The sequence below is a fragment of the Hyperoodon ampullatus genome (assembly GCF_949752795.1).
Source record: "Hyperoodon ampullatus genome assembly, chromosome: 13".
Taxonomy (NCBI): domain Eukaryota; kingdom Metazoa; phylum Chordata; class Mammalia; order Artiodactyla; family Ziphiidae; genus Hyperoodon; species Hyperoodon ampullatus.
Window position 1 is genome coordinate 48,695,803 of NC_136926.1, and position 16,177 is coordinate 48,711,979.

Below are 16,177 nucleotides of genomic sequence, written 5' to 3' on the forward strand. Positions count from 1 at the left end.
TTACATTTCTGAGCTTAGTTTTCCAAAGGGAAAATTAACTGTACAAGGAAGCCCAGTAAATCTTTACTTAAAAATTCCAAACTTTAGATTGATTTCAGCAGTGAGTTTGTATTGATCTCCAAATCTTTGCGTTCCTAACTAAAAACTAATCTTTATTTCACCTTTTAGTGACTGCAGTCATAAATATGCTCACTCCTACCAATGTAGAGTGGATTAATGGTTATTGGAGATTGGGGCTTCCAACTGAGTCTGGGAAACCTTAACCTTTGGAGGACAACAAGAAGGCACTTACCCCTTGTCAGCTATAATCCGTAGGTCCATTTTTGACATTTACCTGAGTGTTAAAGAGGAAGCAGAGCAAGGACCGGGGAATAAAGCTCTAGAGATTCTGCTTGGCTATTAATCACTCACTGTTAGATTGACTGCTGTGCCTGATCCAGCTACTTCCGGCCATCAGAGTCACCAAAAGGCATGGTCCTTCCACTCCACTTTGGAGCCCAGGTAAACTCCTCCTGGGGAAGACTTTTACCGCCTACCTTTGAGGAGGGGCTTATTGCGTTGTTAAAACCCGTCTGTTATTATTCTTCCAACTTTGCTGTACCGATGGAGCAAACATTTTGGGAAGTGTGTCCAACCCATTTGCAAGATCTAATTATAGAGAATAAAAGAGTGAAAAGGGAACGGAACAGAATTTGTTATCAAGGGGTGATCAGTAACATTCCAGGCAGTGGCGGACAGATGGCTGACAAATGGTAAGGAAGCTGTAAAGCTGGGTTTCTCAAAGCATGGTCCTTGGTACCTCTTGAATCACAATAACCGAATTAGAGTGTGAACTTAGAATCTCCTGGGCACCAGCATCCCAGACTTCAGCAAGAACTCCAACAACATGTTGCCCAAGTGTGACACCCACAGTTGTAATGTGGGTGTGTTTTACCCCTTTATCACTTTCTGTGGTGGAAAGTAAAAATTTTGATTTTCTTGGACCTGATGGCAGACATTACTATTAGGTAACCCAATATCCATATTTTTCTTTCTATTTAATAATGAAGCCTTAATTTTCACCTAAGCTCCTTGTTGCCCAGGTATCATTTCCCAGCCTTCCTCACAGCTAGGCGCAGGAGGGGCTTTTGCGTAGCGCTTATAAAATGTCTCCTTTAAAAATGGGAACATGCCCTTTTTCTTCCTTTTCTCCAATCTGTCACCTAAAATGTGCCTATATTAGCTGGAGCCTCAGCAGCACATCCTGGACCCTGACGACAAGACTGGATTGGTGGGTCAGAGAGCTTGCCAGGGTCTGGGTCCCTGATGGTTTCATGCAACCACCACACTGGTCCTTGACTGCATATGACTGGACCTTTTTTACATGACACAATAAAACCTGAGTGTTTAATCCCTTACTGGGAAAGGGGAGCCACTGTAATTCACAGCTGAACGAGATTACTAACGTACAGACACCATTTAAGACTATGGGTTAACTTCAGACAGAATCCTCCCACTGCAGATGATCCCAACTTTCCCCCCAAAGCGTTATTTTTGACTGTGAGGGTGAAAACTGTGTCTGAACAGAACAGTGACTGTTATGTTTTTGAGCTCTGGAGTCAGAGGGGTACTCCTAGTCCTGCTTCGAATTTCAGAAAGGTATGTGTGTTCCTGCCTCTTGTCCACAGAAAGGTGATAGGTTTGCAGTGGCTAGGTGGCCACAGGGGTTCGAAGGAGGGTGGCAGCCCCAAGGACAGACATGTGTGCAAGAATCTAGATTGCCTGTTAAAGCAATTGATTACTTAGTGGTGCCCTCCATGCTCCATGAAGCTAACCTTTATCAGACTTAAGGCCAAGACTATTACATATGGATGAAATGCAATGTCTTAAGGACATTCGAAGCTTACTTAAAGTGTCCCTTTTACCTTGAGAAGAAGAGATTGTATTTCTTTCCTCCCATTAATGTTTTTATTTTTTGTTTCCAAATGTGATGCTATCAAGTCATTATCTTTGAGTAGTTATAGCATTTCCAACACTTACTGTCAAGACTCTTTAAGATAGCGTGCAAATACAGCAGGCAACGTAAGATTCTCTTTCCTTCACCGATGCTGGCTCAGTTATTGAAATCATTTATTAGAGGGTTTTTTCCGTTTCCCTTTTCTCGCTCATTCTGCTATAAATGCAGTTAAAACTTTTAACATGCTTACCTTTATAGATACATTGATTAATGGGATGGCTATAGATCCACTTGCAGGATAATTTGTTATTAAATTTCACATCCAACATCCAGTGTGACCCTGGTTATGTTAGAACAGGGATTCTCAAAGTGTGGTCCCTGGGCCAGCAGCACCAACATCACCTGAGAACTTGTTAGAAATGCAAATTCTTGGACTCCATCCCAGACCCACTGAATCAGAAACCCTGGAGGTGGGGCTCAGCAATTGGTGTTTTTACAAGCCTTCTAGGTAATTCTGATGCTCATTCAAGTTTGAGAATGAGTGTTTCAGAGTAAGTAAGTCTAGTCATATCTTCAAATCCACACACCAAGAATGCTTAAAAGTTAATATTCCTTAATGTTTCCTCACAAGTGAAATCTTAGAGGGACGCCTACATGTTGGCTGGTAAAATAATATTATTTAATGAATGAACATCTAAATGAATAATATTTAAGTGTGATTTGCCAATGAATTAGGGGGAAAAATCTATGGAATATTAGGCCAAACCAATTTGAATGGAGAGGAAACTTAATGAAAAACACTCCCATTTTCTAATTATATATTAGACACTAAGACATTTGACAAAGGTTAATACTCACTGACTTACAGACGCACTCGAGACTGACTTATTGTCTTCATTTTAATAGAAACACAAACTCAAGATAGCTATGGGTCATACTCATGAGGCCAATCTTCTTTCTGTGTTATTATTAACTACTATTAGATGGGAGAGTATAATTTTTCAAGAACATAAATATAATATTTAGGAATTTGTTTAAACATAAATATAATATTTAGGAATTTGTTTAAGTGATCCTTAAATCCATTTCTAAACTATAATCTAAGTTAGGATATTATGCTCCATTAGTTTACTGAATATGGCTTAAATAGTATTTAAAAAAATTTTATATTAAAATTAAAAATTATCTTTAGAAAATGGGAGAAAATAAAACAAAGAACCTCTTTAAAACAACCTAACACCTAGATAAGTGCTAAGTTTATTAAACTTAGCACTTATTGGCATTAGCCAAATACTTTTACTAATATTCCAGGATTGTCACTCTAACCAAATATTTCAGGGTTTGATAATAGTCTCCCTTAGCTCTGAGACTTTTAAAAAATAGCATCAATCCTAAGACTCTTAATCTTTTTGTAAGCTTTCCAAAAAGAGCAAATCCCAAACACAGTGTTTTGAAGCAAACTTCTGATAAAGAATTTGGAGCATTTTCAATAAGAATAACTTAAAATTAAATTCCCAAGAGTGTGCTTTAGTGGAAAAGATTCAAGCTTTGGAGTTAGAAAACTAGGCTTGAGATCCACCTCTGTAATTGACTAGCTCTAAGGCCAAGTTATGTATCGCACTGAGCCTCAGTTTCCTCATCTGTAAATTGGGAGTGATATTAATACCTGCCTCATAGAGTTTTTGTTAATATCAGACAGAACTATGTGTGTTGATTTTCCAGCCTAGAGACTGGCAAATAGAAAGTCCTTGATATAGACTATCTCTCATTATTATGAAAGAAAATGCAAATGTACATGAAATAATTGGTAAAACATAAAAGAATGCATAAACGTTGGTTGATATTTTTGCCAGAAACAAAGTAAAACAATTATAGTTAGAGGATCACACCAAGCACACATTTGGGAAATTCAAACCAGTTTGACTACATGACTTTCTTCAGTTGGTGCACTAAAGACTCACACCAAATCTGAGGAAATACCAAGGTCCTCCACTAACTGATAGGAGAGAAAGCATTCATTACACAATTCCCTAGTAATTCCAAAGAAGTGTTCTTGAATTCTGGTATGCTAAAAGACAAGTAACTAAACAGGCACATCCAGATAGCCTACAAGTCTTTCAGCAACATGACTGTGGCATTGAGTTTTTTAAGAGAAAAATAAAGATGACAAAGAAAGTGAGTGACAGTGTCCAAATATGATCTTGCCTTAGGTTCTTAGGTAATTTCCACATCACCATTCTCTACTTCCCCTAAAGGAACAATAATAAAATAAGGGTAAACTGGTATCACCCTGGAAGACAACTGCCCCAATATCCTTCAACTCAGTGAACCCTAGTCTTTCCTAAACACTTCCGAAGTGTAGTGTGCTGGGATTTTAAAGATGAAGGAAATACAGTATCTGCGCTCGAACTGTTCAGTAATCCAACTCTGCAGGACTTAAGAGAAGGACAGGTAATTGTTGAACTGAGTAATTATTGAAAGTAATCAGGCGAGTGAGAATAGCAGACAAAGCACCAGCTGAAATACACTCACCTAGAGGAACTTTCATGACAAACTTATACAGTTATGCACACCTTATAAATAATACCACAAGTAAACCAGTCAGAGAAGGCTCAAAGGCAAGGATGCAGAGCTTCTAACAGCTCTGAGGGCCTCAAGTTTTTTGTAGTTATAAACACAAGACATTATTTGTATACAGCAGCAGTTCTTAAAATGTGATCCATAGACCCTTGGGGGTGCCAGAAATACTTTCAGAGAGTTCATGAGGTCAAAACTATTTTTATAATAATACAAAGATGTTATCTTCATGTTTTTCTGTGTTAACATTTGTACTGATGGTGGAAAAGCAATGTGGGTAAAACTGCTGGTGTCTTGAATCAAGGCAGTGACAACAAACTGAAATCATAGTTATTATATTCTTAAATGCTATGTACTTCCAGTCTTAAAATATTGTCAGTTTCACTTAAGAACATATTTGATAAAGCAACAAAAATATTAATTTTATTGGATCTTCACCTTTAATACATATTGTTTAAATAATATGCATGACAAAATGGGAAGTTCTCCTGTATAGCAAAGTATAATGATTGTCCTAAGGAAAAGTTCTTGTGCAACTGTTTGAGTTACAAGCTAAACTAGACATTTTTTTCATGGAATGTGACTCGACTTGAAAGAATGATTGACAGGTATTTTCAGACTTGGATATATGGCAGAAATTCTCTAGACAATGAATTTCGAGAAAAGCAACTGACAGTATTTATTGCCAAGGATGAAATTTGAGCTTTCCAGTGAAAAATAAAATCTTGCAAAACCTGTATTCACCACCATGAACTTGATTTAAACACTTATCTAATGCAATTGGTTGTACTATTAATGGATAATATTTTTAAAAATATTGTATAATGATATATGTCAACATTTAGAAACTTTGTATAATTCAGTGAGGTAATATTTTCCCAATACAAATGTTTGATGACACAGAATCATACATGGGTAAAGGATTCATGAAAAATTTGAGGCAGACCAATGGATTTTAATGTACCAGAATACAAAAGTTAATTAGTATGACTTCATACACTGCAACTGATTATAGGGAGATATCACTTGCTGAGTTTTGATGTAATATGAAAAAAGAATATCTAAAATTAGCTGAAATGGCTACAAAAATGCCCTCTCTTTTATAACTACATGTCTGTCTGGGTCTGGATTTTCATATGTTCCTATCAGAGCAACATATTACAACAAACTGAACGCAGAAGCAGGCATAAGAATCTGGTTGTCATCTATTAAGCCAGACATTAACATGATTTGCAAACATATACAAAAATGCCACAGTTCTCACTAATTTTCATTTGTTTTGGATAATACAGTTACTTTTCCTAAATTGTGATTTATTCTAACATGTAACAGGCTTATCATTTTAAATGAATTACAAATATATTTTTGAAGTGTCTGCTTTTTCATTTCTGGTTATCAATAGGTGTAAATCATGTAACTAAAAATCTCTTTGGAGTACTCAATATTTTTTAAAGAGTGTACAAGTTTCCTGAAGAAAAATGTGTGAGAATCACTAATGTGGAGTATAAGAAAATGACTCTTGGTAAACATTTTGATTTCTCACTCACACTGTCTGAGGAAGATCTCACAATCATGGCCAAATGTCACATTTGAGCACGAAAGAAAAAGGTTAACATTGCTGTGTTGAATGTCATTGGGGATCCCTGTGGATGATGGTGGGGATCATTAATGGACTTCCTGAAGATTCACAAGAAGTGACTCTCCCTACAAGCAAGTCCCTCTGGTAGAATTCTCAGGGCATTTATTCTCTGAAGGCCAAAATACTTCTAGCACTGGAGCATAAGGTACTTTGATTTTGTGATACCCCAGGATGTAAAAAAAATGATCTCAGTGGATGATTATTTTTTAAAAAAACTTTGCTTCAAATAATTTTACTTTGCTTTAGTTTTTCAAAAGTTTATAAAGAGTGAGCTTATGATTTTTTTTATAGATGTGTGTGTGTATGTGTGTATGTGTGTGTGTGTGTGTAAATATGGTGTCTAAAATTTACTAGCTGAGGGGTATGGACCTTTAAAACATTAAAAGGCATTCCAGGGCTTCCCTGGTGGCGCAGTGGTTGAGAGTCCGCCTGCCGATGCAGGGGACACAGATTCGTGCCCCAGTCCGGGAAGATCCCACATGCTGCGGAGCGGCTGGGCCCGTGAGCCATGACCGCTGAGCCTGTGCTCCGCAGCGGGAGAGGCCACAACGAGAGGCCTGCGTACAGTGGAAAAAAAAAAAAAAAAAAAAAAAAAGGCATTCCATAGCTGTAGGGACAATGCTCATGATAAGAACCAATATAATCATAACTCTAGCTCACTTGTTACACTTTCCCTTCAATTCTAGCCACTTTATTCTTCTGTTTTTCCTCTCCCTTCCCAGCGAGGTTCTCGCTCGGTACCCTTATTGTAATTGACTCCCCCACGCTCTGTCCCTTTTTATTAAGCACCAGAATGTCAGCTAGGTAGCCAAACGATGTTACTGAACTCTGCACGGAGCATCGCACACACTCATATTTAAAGGTATCCATGAGCAAGGGAAGCCTCGTGCTGAGCCAGGAGTAGGTCACAAGGAGTCAGAAAGCCTCTCTTTTTGTCAGTCCCTACAGATGCCCGCATTTCCTCTTAGAACAAAATCCCTTCAGTTTCAGGTTGAAAACACGGGGGAAAATGCAAATACCTTCAATGTGGTAATAGAGCGTTTGTATCCTACTGTGAATGAAGAGCTCCAGGATCTGTTCAGCAGGGATCCGGAAGGAGAGGCTGGCAGAGGTTCCTCCCATGGGGAAGGGAGCTGAAGGATGAGAGGGCCCGAAACACCAACATTAGTTTCCCCAGGAGTCCATGTAGGGTGGTGGCAGGCGTGCTGCCAGCTAGACCTGGGTTTGAATCCCTGTCCTCCCACTCACTTACCAGCTGGGTGACTTGAGGAGATCTACTTAGTCTCATGTAGCATCAACCTCCTCATGGCATAAATGAGGACAATTGTACCTCCCTCGCAGGGCTGAGTGAAGATTCGGTGAGTGCAAACGTGTGACATGCCTGGAACACAGTAGGTGTCCAATACATGCCAATTTTCTTTCCTTATTTTATCGGTTTTCATGCATGTTTTGAGATTTGTTACCTTTTAAACGGACAAATGGACCCATTTTTCAGGGACCAACCGGACATTTTCTAAACCCTTCCCCATGCCCCTAATGAGTTTACCTGTTTTAAGATGTCTCACAGTATCTAACAGAGACCGCTATCAAAAGCTTTCTTTTTTAAAAAAGGCAAAGAATAGAGTGTTCATTCTCTTCTCCCGTCTTCATGGTCAGTTGTGTCTTCCAGAAATTCCAAGAAGTTAGTGAGGCCTGACCTTCCTCTTTTTCTTCTTCCTTTTTGTAAAGCATGCCAGCAATCTTTAATCATGCTGCGATTTCTAAATGCCACCCAGGTTTGCTCCTGAAGCATTTTCAAACAAAGATTTAACCCACAGACACACAAATAGCTGATGTACTTTCCGGAGACTCAGAAGCATTTTGTTTTGCAAGAATTAATATTTGTTAGTTTTCTCTTTTTATTTCCATATTTATTTCTAGAGAGAAACATTTCCTTTTGTTATAGATTTTCATAAAAATTCAGTCCTAATTATAGGGAGTTTTTGGTACTGACTTTTGTTGGGGTGATTAACACACAAAGCATTTTAGAACATTTTTTTTTTCTAAAAGAAAAAGAGTAGAGGGACTTCCCTGGTGGTGCAGTGGTTAAGAATCTGCCTGCCAATTCAGGGGACATGGGTTCGAGCCCTGGTCCGGGAAGATCCCACGTGCTGCGGAGCAGCTAAGCCCGTGCGCCACAGCTACTGAGCCCACGTGCCACAACTACTGAAGCCTATGATCCTAGAGCCTGTGTTCTGCAACAAGAGAAGCCACTGCAATGAGAAGCCCGTGCACCGCAACAAAGAATAGCCCCCATTTGCGGCAACTAGAGAAAGCCCATAGGCAGCAATGAAGACCCAACGCAGCCAAAAATAAATAAATTTATTTTTTTTAAAAAAAGAGTAGATATGTAAAGTGCACAGAGTTGACCTATTAGCTGCTTCCTAGGTCACCCAGTTTTCACCTGATTAAAACTAATTTGCTGGAAAAGTTCACTGTTTGAAATGAGAAGATTTGGAAAGGAAGATTAGTAAAGAGAAAATAAGCTGAAATATTGCTCTAAATACTATTGGAGATCATGCTGTTGACCCACCTTCCTAAATGTTTAAAGCTAGCCATCCAGTCACTCTGACGGAAGATGAGGGCAGTTAAGAGAGTTAGAGCCAGACAAATGCATGTGGACACAGCCAAGACGAAAACATCCAACAGCCAACTGCCAAAAAGTCTAGAGCACGGGCTTTCATCAGAAATGCGAGGAGACCTTAGAAAAGCAAAGTTCCCAACAGATTGTTTCTTTGCAGTGACATTTCTCTGCCCTACCTGCTTTGATGTAGTGATGATGATACCAGAAGTGATGGTGAAAAAAGACAACAGTACAGTTCCCAAGGGCGGTCTTAGGATGAGTAATATGGTAAATTGAGCTGCAAAATAAATGCAATAATCCCAGAGACATATAGGAAGTAAAAAATGGCGAAAGCACCACTTAAAAGAGTTCTCTATGTTTGAATGGTATTTGTTCCTTGGTTGACAAAAAATCTGGATCCTTTTATCTGATAAAATATTTACAAGAAGTTCTTTACTGTTGAGACCCAGGGGTGTCTTGTCCATTTACAAGAAGCTCTTTACTGTTGAGACCCAGGGGTGTCTTGTCCATTTTGCCTTACATACCCCTCCTTTCCTGAGCGATGGTCAGATGAAAATGCTGGAGTGAACTGAGACGATGTACGATGCACGATAAAACAAAAACATTCAATGTGGCATTCAATGATGAAGATATAATCAGCTGGACCTGGTGCCTGATGTGGTCAATTTCTTTTGCATTTTCTCCTACCTTAGATTTCTGTTTTAGTGATTTACTTCCATTCCTTTCAGATCCCCAGTGCATGCAGTGGAAATCCTCCTTAAGCATTCCTCTTTCTCTTTTTTCCCTCCCAATATATTGCATGCTTCCTTTACCCTGTGAGAAATAGGTCTGGCTGTTTTGAGGTGGCTTTCCCAAAGCATAGTGGGAATATCTTGTTCTTTGTTGAACTTCTTACAAGGTTTCCTCTTCATCACGCCCAACGTGCTGTTTGCAAAACATACCACAAATAACCATCCATCACTTTACCTCGTCGTATCATTGCACCTTATTTCTTCTCCTCTAGGTGAGTGAAAATTATGATCTGACTGAGACCATAATCATTGCTGATCAGTACTTGGCCTCCTACAGAGGTCCATGCAAGCACATGGGCTTTTTGTAAGATGCCTCTGAGCAGATATCAGACGGAGCTCCCTCCCCCATCACCTTCTCGCTGCTGAAAAACTTAATAACTTGGTATTGTTCAGCGAGTCACTCAAGCGAGCAGAGTGGAATTCTACCTGTTCCTCAAGGTAAAGTATCTGCTAGGCTGCTGCAAAGACTGTTAGGCATTCATAGCTCTTTCTACGTGTTAAACGCTCATGGTTAGGTGAATGCAAACCTTGAGTGAAAGCTTGGTAACTTCCTGTGTTTGTCTGAAATCATGCACAAATGAAGCCAGTGTGCAAAGAAGAGCTCAACAAATACATTCCTCTTTTTCGGTGGCCATTTTCTAACTCTATTTTTTTTTCCACCAGGAGAGAAATGACCTGGAAACAGATTAGACACACAAGGAGCTGAAAACTTTAAAGTAAACTTTCACAAATGCTACTACACAGTTTCATAAATGATCACTAAAGGTTTTTTTCAAACATTGGTTGTAATTTCTACTAGGTGTCACAACCCAGTGAGCCATTAAAAGTGAACCGGCTCACTGAACCGAACTGAACAGATGGAATTCCACCCTTGCTCTGCTTGAAAGGCTCCACAAGCAATACAAAGTCTTCTTTTAAGTCCCCTCCTCTGTAGTTGCTTACCTCACCAATGCAAACACGTGGGGAGCTCTCAGGATGGAACATGGCCCCTCAGCTCTTTGTTCGGTTGTGTGGTATTTTTGTTCAAGCAGAAGGGAAGGCAGTCCATTTTGAAACCCTCAGGGACACCCCCATCATTTTCAAAGTCCCAATGTTATTTTCCATTTGTTTCCAAGTGTATGTTAGTAGTTGAATGTTTTGTTCTCTTTTAATGCTGCCCTGAGTTGTCATTCACTTTAATCTGTGCAGATACAGATATACCTTGAAAGACCGTGTGTGTGTGTGTGTGTGTGTGTGTGTGTGTGTGAGTGTGTGTGAGAGAGAGAGAATAGGCCTGAACAACATGGACTATTGTGTTACTCTCTTCGCCTGACTTTATTCTTTTCAGGAACTGCAGATGAATGCCAGACCACAAGACAGATTTCAGTCCTTTCTTGGCTTCTAAAATCCTGACAGCACAGGGAAGGGAAACTGATATAGATGGTTATAGACATGCATTGCTAATCAAAGTGCCAAAGATCCTCTTAGGGGACCAAGAGATCAAAAGGCTGTTTGCAGTCAATTCATTAAGCATTAGCCAATCAATTAGTTAATTCAATATATATGTATGAGGGCTAACTAGTGTCAGGCATTATACTGCACGTTGTGTGGGAGCTAAAACGGAACAAAGTTCAAGTCTCTGTTTTCCCGGAGACTGTAATTTAGGAGCAATAAGCCCGTCAGAGACAATTATGCATTTGAAAATACATGCCATCCAAGTGGCTCCTTGATTTCTATACTCTGTTCCCCTTCCTATTTTGACTCATAACTGGTGCCATGGTCTGTTGACACATGATCAGCATGTCAATATCTTCAGCATTGGGATTTTGTAGATACGTTCATTTTCAAGGCTTATGTTTTGTAAAGCTTTAAACTTTTTTTGCTTCTTTGAATATCAGACCATTTCTTCAAAGCATGTTCTAATAGTGTTCGGGAGACAATGGACCAGAGATAAAGCCAGAGGGGCCAGGATTGGGAGTTTGGGTAGGCACAAAAGGTACTGGCAGGTGGATTGTTGATTAATTCCAGAGAGGTCAGCTGAGGGAGATATTTGCAAGTAAGAGGACCAGAAACCAGGGAGACAGGCATTAGGGATCAGATACTGAGGTTAGGATTCCGGAACACACAAGGTCAGGGGGTGAAAAAGAAGTTTTTGGCAACATGGGGTCATGAGTCCAGGTCAAAACCCCTCAACAACAAGAGATTAGGAGCCATTCAAAAGGTCTGAATAATAGGCATAGGATATAAACAGAAAGCATGAGTTTGATGTTGAATGATCCTGTGGCTCTCAGTCCTTCACATGGCTCTGAACTAAGACTAGAGCTGGTTAAAGGGACAGGCTTGTCTGAGTCTGCAAGAAGATAGTTTCTGGATTAGATGAAGGATAGGGCAGAGAATTAAGTATTAAAATACAGTCTTGGAAAGCTGTTGGCAAATCTGGATTTCTGAGTTTATATATTCCTATACTAAACCTCGCAAAGCCATGGTTTCTTTAAGTGTAAAATAAGAATGACACCTATTTCAGGGTGCAAAATATTCAACATTGAAAAATAATAGAGGCAAAATTATTATTTGTTCACATTATTTTTATTATCACAATCCTCATTAATACCGACCTGGATTTTTTATTCAGGAATTTTATCCCTTTCCCTTTCAGAATGCAATATTATATTATACAAAGTTAATAGCTTGACTATTCCCATTGATTTTTTTCTTCCCAGTGACTCAATCTCCTTTCAGGAAGTCTTTGCTTGTTTTGTTTATTAGGCCTGATAAGCAGCAATAACACTTATGAGGAAATGTATTGAAATATCCTATATAAAATACATATTTATAATATATTTAAAAACCCTGTATAAAATCTTTCTAAGCTCACACTCAGAGTTGCTCATCTAGTAACATTGATTGAAGGTCCAGGAGTTAGACTGTAAGTCTAGGGAGAGCAAATCTAAATCCTTCTCTATCTTGTTCTAAGTATGACTCATCATGGGGCAAACATTTTACATTGTCACCTACCCCAACACCACACAAAAATGAGTTCTTAAAGGATTCTGTATATTTCCTATATGGAAATAGAGTTAATAAGGTTTTCTTTTGTGTGTGTAGTTAGGACTTAAAATAATGGATTTTCACTGTGGAATAGTTTAGAAAATATTTTAATTTAAATATTATTTTAACTACTCCCCATGAGTTGTTATGGAAAAAACAACCATATGTGGAAGACTCCTGAGGCAGAAACTGATGAATACCATTACAAAGGAAAAAAATCAGTTTTCTTCCCTGTTCATACTGGGCTTCCATAACACTTTCTTTAAAATATTAAAATAACATCAAATAAAGGGCAAGAGCCTTGCTTTCTAGCCCAGATCGGAGCCTGCATTTTCATAAGCTCTTGAGAAATACTTTTGAATGTGACTTTCTCTTTTTCCATCATGTTTGCTTGCATTCTCATTCTTGCTGCTTATTCCTTCCCACTGCCAGATCTTCAATAACATTGCTCAAGCCCAATTCTGAACCCTTACTTATTTATATTGCCTATATGTTAGTGTCACATGGAGTGTGAGATTAACTTGGATCCTGGTGACAAAAGGCATTGTCCTAAAAGCTACCATTAGTCTGTGACTGGCTCCACAATCAGACAAAATAACAAAATTCATTCATCTATTGATTAACTAAGGTTATCTCAGAATTTTATGCTTTTACTTGGGGGACAATGGAGCTGTAGTAAACTGGTTCCATGGGCATTTTCTCAGTGCTTGATGTGGGGTTGGCAATATCTTTACACTTGTAGATTTTCCCCACCCCACGGGCTTTGGGCTGAAGGGCAGAGTAGTGAGAAGTCTTATGTCTCCTTTCAGGATTGGTGCAGGCATTGCAAGGTCTAAGAGTGGATGGACACTTAGGAAGGAAGGAGCCAGGTGTACTATGCTCAAGCCACACTCTACTGTGCAGAGTTCCTTCCTCAACACATCTTACAGTATCTTAGCCCCATGCTGTCATCGCTGGAATGCCTACTTCTAATCCCTCATTTGCTTCCTTCAAGTTCAGATATTGTCTCCCTTGCAACACTTTCTCACGCACCTATTTGCTTCAGCTCTGAACAAATTTAATTGCACATTTCTCTGTACTTTCGTAGCAGTTATTTATGAATCTGTCTCCTCCACTCATCCGTGAGCCTCTTCACAAGAGGTTCTATCTAATCTTATTCATCTTTGGAAGGCAGAGTGAGTTGGTGGTTAAGAATATGGACTCTGGAGTTAGAAGCTTTGGGTGAAACTTCCGCTTCTCCACTTACTGCGTGAGAAGATGTTTAGCAACTCTGAGTCATAGTTTCGATATCTGTAAAATGGCTGTTTGTTACACTATGGAAGTTGCTTTCATAATTTAAAAAAATCCATGTAAAATACTTGGTACGTAGTAAGCCCTCAAGTACCATGACCACTGATGGATTATATTATTTTATATACTTAGTGTTCAGCAGTGTCTGGCTCACAGCAAGGCTGCAGTACATGTTCTATTTCCCTTAACTCATGTCATCCTTAGACCGCATGGTAAAAAATTATGACTTCAAGAGGCAGCTTATATATTTCTTTCACTAAAGGATGGGAGGGACTGAGGATGGAAACTTTCTGTGGAAGACAGTGAAAAGGAAATGAAAACTGAAGCACTAAAACCTGAACTCATTTTTAACATTGCCAAGAGTATCACCAAGCTAAGAGATCGGGGAGTTACAGACCCTCAGTTCCAACTTTTGGTTGGCTTCTCATTCACTATATGAATCTAGAATCATCTTTTGACATTTTTTTTGTAGCTCTGTTTTAATACACATAAAACTGATACTCAGTGCTAACTTGCCTTCTCTAGATGTAAAGCAAGCAGAGCACAACACTCAGCCAACTTTATTATCAGTCTCCTCCTGCTCTTACAGCAGGGAAACTGAGATACAAGTCTGGGGACTTGATCAAGGTCACAGTCAGTGGCAGAACAAAATTAAAATTCATGTTCCCAGAGTCCTTTCCATGCCATTGCTTCACCTACTGACCCATGGTGCTCTACCAAGAAATACTTCTGATTAAGTGAACTTTCAGGTTTCAATAACACAAAACCTTGGCAAGGACTTTAGGTAACAAGCTCATATCATATACTCCAGTTACTTTTTGGCAAGAACTGGTTGTCTCATATATACGTTGAGTTAATTGCCTCGTACAGGCCAACACAAGAAAATGGTGTGTTTTCAAGGTTGAAACAAGAGTACAAGAGCTTAATAAAGTCTTTGTTTGAAAAATAAGGAGGGCAAATGACAGACACCTTCCTTATAGACTGTACAGTCCACTATCAGGAACCACAACCGTTTTTGGTCACTGCTGTGGTTTCAGAGCCTAGCACAGTGCCTGCATATGATATATGTTCAATTGATATGGAATAAATGAGTGAACGAATACCTCAATGGAATTGAGGAAATTCCATTTCCTCAGTGGAAACCTCAATACTTCAAGTGTAGTTGAATAACTTCCCATACTTTGATGCAATATTACCCTAAACTAATATGGTGGATTTTCCTATATCCAGTGTTTTTAAAAAAATTTGGTGTGCGTATATGTAATAGGATGTTAAAATTTTTGAGCAAGTTTTCACAAGACAATAGATGTGGCACAGCAAAGTGAGGTGCTGGATCAAAATGTGTGTGCTTTAAAGCAGGAGGTTAAGAGCTGGTTTCACAGACTTGGAGCTTGACACTAGGGGGACACTGACCCACATGGAGAACGTAACAGTGTTAAGAGAAAGGAAAGGAGAGAGCACTTTGAGGACTGTTTCTCAGAGAACACTGCATTGACAGCCTCCTCTTCCCCTAAGGGAAGGCGGCTGGAGACGTACCTGTCCTCACACAGAGTAAGGAAGAATGTCAAGGATCACTTGGTGAGCTTGTGATCCTTCCTCTGATTTTGACCCCAGAGTGGACAGAGTCTGATTTCAGCCCAGGAAATCAGGGAGTAGATAAGATGTGTTAGAAAGATGGTTGAGCAACTGTCTCTGTTGCATCCAGAAAGTAATTTCTCTCTCTTGCCAGAAGTTCAAAGAGGCAAACCCCAGGGACCAGAGACAGATTTGATGTACGAATGACCTGATGTACGAATGTACTGAAGCCATTTTATGTCTTGGGAAAGAAACTGGCTTAGAAGAGGCAATGGGGCTCCAGCAGAGAAAAATCTCTATGGAATGGACCATCTGAGAACTGGGGCCCAGGTGGGGCATTAGGGGAGGGCAGTTCAAGGTGAAGCATAAACTAGAGATAGAGTTGGAGGGGGCCGGTAGGGGACTTGCCAAATTTAGCTACTATAACCTCCATGAGAGAAGGAGTGAGCTTAGACATCTTCCAGACACAGGTAACATAAAGTAGCATAAAGTCAGGTTATAGCAATACCAATTCACGAAAGAAACTTCCCTGTCACCTTTCTGCTTTCTAACCCCCTATGTGGCAACCCAGGAGGGGTTAGAAACCATAGCCAATGAGCAGGGCAGGAGGAGTAGAAGAATGATTCTGGACAAAGAAGAAGAGTGTGCTGCCCTCTAGGTGGCAGGCAGCTCTCCTGAAACTGGCCCAGCTGGTGGACGGGAGAGAATTTAACCCTAAA